This window comes from Carica papaya, chromosome 9, assembly GCF_054855325.1.
Source record: "Carica papaya isolate Zhongbai chromosome 9, ASM5485532v1, whole genome shotgun sequence".
NCBI lineage: Eukaryota > Viridiplantae > Streptophyta > Magnoliopsida > Brassicales > Caricaceae > Carica > Carica papaya.
In genome coordinates this window covers 30,924,833-30,929,629 of record NC_142317.1, presented here as the reverse complement: position 1 = coordinate 30,929,629, position 4,797 = coordinate 30,924,833, and the positions used below count along the sequence as shown (strand labels likewise).

Sequence of the window (4,797 nt, the reverse complement as noted above, 5' to 3'; positions counted from 1 at the left end):
TTTATTATTAAAAATGCTTTTGTTATTATCATTATTAGCAATAATATAACAAAAGCAAACATAGTACAACTTAGACAGATAAACTTAAGTTGATTTTTTTAAAGTTGTACAATAAAAAAAAAATTTATTTAAAAACATATATACCTCGCAACGCATAATTGCAAAATTTTAATAAGGCACAAAAAGTACTTGCTTGATTTATAATATTACACATAAATTACTCGAGATTCTCATAATTATAGTAAGGTAGAATAGAGGTAGTCACTCTATCATCATCAGTGCCAAAGGACAATAGAGAATCGAGTGAATCATAACTCGACAATGCACAGTTTTTAAAATCAAAATCATCAGTCCAGTGGCAAATATTATTATCTTGATCAATACTGCTGTCATGACCAACATAATTGATCATGTTGCTATCATCTCTGCTCATGGCGGGCAATTGCTCATCAAATTTATCAAGAAAAAAGTTTGTCCAGTCTTCTTTAACATTATTGTCTTCTTCAAAGTTAATGGTTTCTAACCTTGAATATTGATCATGTCCTTCCAACAAGTTTATTGTAGACATAGGAGTCACAATATTACCGTAGTTCATGTCAAAGTCTTGCTCAACAACATCATTTTTTTTAGAGACCCCTTCCCAACAATTTTGCAATGTCATGTCAAGATGATCGAAATTATAACACGAAGACAAAAGACTTGTAGTAGCCACTGACATCTCTTGTAACGCACTGTCTGATAAGTTTGATGTAGATGAAGATAAAGAGTTTTCCGCATAAAATCCATTGCCCATATCATCACTTGCATAGCCACTGCTACAATGGGCATCATTAAGAAGGCCATTTTCTATAGATTTTGATAAGGTTTGTTTAATGCAAGTGAGGTTTGTGGCCATTTTATTGAGAAGCCTAGAAGTGGAAGTGGAAGTAAGCATTTTTGGTCCTCCTTTACAACCATCATGTCCTTCTATTAGTTTAGATAGAACAACATGAGTGATAGTAGGAGCAAGCTTGGTTGCTACTTTATTAAGCAACTTGGCAGATAATGAAATGGACTTGGACGACTGATGTAGCAAAATGTGCTCATGGTCCATAACAAAAGCATTACTAGTGCTAGGTGTTGACGAGCTACCAGGAGATAGGTTAACAAACTTATGAGTCATATGACCTACACATGTCTTAACCAACTCTTTCTTGATGTGTGTGTTCCAATAGTTTTTAATTTCGTTATCTGTTCTACCTGGTAAGTGTCTAGCTATAAAGGACCACCTGCATCACATATAAATCATTATTAAGAATAAATCTTTACGAACTCATTACTAAAATTGGTTTGATTGTGATTAAGATTAAAATATATGTATATTTATTATTATAATACTATTTTACTGTCTTTGATTGAAAACCTATTTTAATGCGTATCATAGTTACATAATATATTTAAAATTGATAATAAAATAATAAATAATTCAACTTTTCTGATGTTATATAAACTTTGGTAAATTTTTACATAGTTATAAAAAAAAATCTGAATTTTGTTGAATCGTAATTTCAAGTTTAATTTAGAAAACTACGGAATGATGAGGTTTTAATATTAATTTACTTGTTGAAGTATGGATTATATAAGGTATAATTTAATATATGTTGAGAATATAATTGACTCAAAATGAAGAAAAAAAGAAGTGATATTTTCAAAACCTCCTAAACATAAACAATAATTACAAAATCTCTTGTAATCACAATTATATTGAAATTAATGATTAACTAATCAAATATGGGAATAATGATGTTTAATTTAATTATTATTATGTCATTACACTATACCCTTATTATCAATCAACCAAAAAAATATTGTATATAAGAGAACAAATAGTCCATTCTTTCTATTTTTCAATCTTGAGGAGGCCTCTCTCCTTTGATTATTTTAAGAATACACAACTCATTATTAATTAGTGTACTTTCAGAAACCCTAAAAATTAATGTGATAATCATAAATTAATAGTGTCTTAATCCTCCTACTAAAAAGAGAACCTTTCAGCTTTTTAATTTTGAAGTTGATAAGATTTATATAATCATAATTCTCAAAATATTATTCCAAGCAACAAAAACTATCATTAATAATAATAATAATAATAATAATAATAATTTATAAGAATAATCTTATCTTTCAGCCCTCAAGACAGTGTGTTCCCAGCTGCAGCAACCCACAACTTTGTTTAGTCCTTTAAAAGAATGTAGTTTTCTATGTTATCTCCAACTTGCTACCTTTTAAAAAGAGAACTTTTGCTTGCTCTAAAAAAAATAATTATTAAGTAAGACAAAACAACTCAATTTCAAAAATTGTTCATCCAAATTTTTTAAAAAAAAAAAAAAAATTATTTTTTCAGTTGAAAATAAATAAATAATTTTTTCATTAATTGATAATTTATAAAAATGCAAAATAATTTATTTATTTATTTAGTAAAAAAAAAAAACTTATCTATTTTAAAAACTTTTAATCACACTCTATTACAAGAAGAGTTCTAAAAAGAATGTCGTATAAACTCACTCTAAGTGAAAGTAGGGGAAAAAAAAAAGCTTATTCGTATTAGTGAAATAAAAATACAAAACTTACTTGTTCCCATTAGCAGCATGGAGTTGAATGATGGTTTGCTTTTCTTGTTGACTAAACTCTCCTCTCTTGATATTAGGTCGGAGATAATTAGTCCATCTTAATCTGCAACTTTTTCCGCATCTTTGTAAACCTTAATAATATAAATAAAAATATTAAATTCTTTCGTGCTTAACATTAAATATATACATATATATAATTAATTTTTCATTTCAATAATTGTTATTTTCATTCATTTTTATGAGAATTGATTTAAATTATTAATTGTACTTTCATGTATTCTCGTTAAAAAATTATGTTATTATTGTAATCAAGTGTCACATAATTAATGACATATCAAATATATGTATGTATATAAGCAATGAAGAAGAGCTAGCAAGTAAAAGATACAAACTACATAAATGTAAATACCTGCTCTTTGTGGTAGGGTGCGCCATCCACCCTCACCGTGTTCTTTGATCCAATCAATGAGTTTTTTATCTTCTTCAGTAGTCCATGCACCCTTCTTTAGACCTTCGATATTGCATGGTGTCTTCGTCATTTTCATACATAACCCGGACTACATATATTTATACTTAAAACGAAAAACTTTGATTCATGAATCTTCTATACTTAAACAAAGACTTGATTCATGAAATTGAAGCTTTTTATAATTATATATATATTTTCGATATATTAATCTATTGAAATATTAAAAATGTGGATATAAGATATAAAACAGTTTGATGATAGATTGAAGAAATTAATAGATCTTTTGATCAAAACCTTTAAACAAACATATCTAAGCCTCACTGATACTCTACTTGCTCGATGAATGCAGTTGCTATTTCTAATCATTTCTCTCATATGTTTTTTTTTTTCTCTTCTTGATTATTCTCTATATTTGCTTGACGATTGAAAGGAGATGTGTAGTTGTGATTTAGAGAGGAAGTATATATATATGTGTGTGTGTAACAGGAATATTCGCTCATAAAAGTTATAATAAATTTGTAAGATTAAAACCAATACTCGATTCATGACTCTTTTAGTATAATTTTCAAAAGTTGATAAATTATCGTTCTTTTATTTTTTTAAGAAATTATTTAGTATGGTCGGTTGAATGATAAATAGAATATGTCTCGATCCAAACTCAAAATCTCAAACTCAGTGTTCATTAGAAATCTTTTAAGCTTTCCATCCACCCATAGTTGGAACCATTAATCAATTATGATGGGGTACAATTTTCTTTGTCTCATGTGGTCTACACCTCTACCTTTTCGTTTCAATTTTTTGCCTTTTATTTTGTTTCCCCTATGTTTGTCCTAAATAAGGTTATTTTGTCAAATACTTTATGTTGCAAATTTATATTTAGGTTAGCTATAAAATATATAACGATTTAATTCCACATATTTTAGTAATCCATTTTAAATCAATAATATATACATATATATATATATATAACATGTCAATTCTTTTTTTTAATTATTTTATATTTAATACAATAATTATCTATTTAAATAAAACTAATAAATTATATAGATGATAATTATCTATCTATTTAATATGAATTTTAACATTATGCATTACATAAACTGTTGATTGTTCATTTTTCGGCACTGATTCATTCTACAAATTTGCTTTTATATAACTTTTGTTCACATAATGCACTATCGTAAACTCTTAATCATATTTTATTTTTTTTATTTACATCTCACTACAATTTTTTTTGAAAAAAGATAAGTTATAATAATTTTTTACAGTTGTATTAGAATTTTCTTACTTGTACATAATTGTTTACATAAAATGATATTTGTATTATTTTTATACAACGTAAAAATTATATTTTATGCTTAATCTTCTCTAAAAATAAGTGTACTACACGATTACTCTAAAGAGTACATATTTTTGTGCATATATATATATATACACATGAATATATATACATAAATTAATTAAAAAAAGTAAAGTAAAAAAAATATTTTTAGTCCAAATGAAGTTATTTTCTCAACTAATTTTAAATAAGTATATCTCACCTAGTTTTCTAAAATATTTGTGGAGAAAATAAATCCTCAATATGCACATAATTACACAAAATAAATAGTAAAAAAAAATAATACAAGATTTAACATGATTAAGCAAGTATACCTATATTAACGGAAAAGACCAAGAAGAAACTTTTTACTATGATAAAAATTGAGAGTACATCACCAA

At 26.2% G+C, this 4,797-nt stretch overlaps 1 pseudogene across 1 annotated transcript; it reads right to left on the bottom strand.

The window, feature by feature from the left end:
- Positions 1-217: 217 nt before the first annotated feature.
- LOC110810090 (transcription factor MYB76 pseudogene) lies at positions 218-3,206 on the bottom strand (annotated as a pseudogene). Its single transcript, XR_015816605.1, has 3 exons — positions 3,019-3,206; positions 2,611-2,740; positions 218-1,268 (listed from the first exon to the last, which is right to left on the bottom strand). The product of XR_015816605.1 is annotated as a transcription factor MYB76 pseudogene (transcript).
- Positions 3,207-4,797: the final 1,591 nt, after the last annotated feature.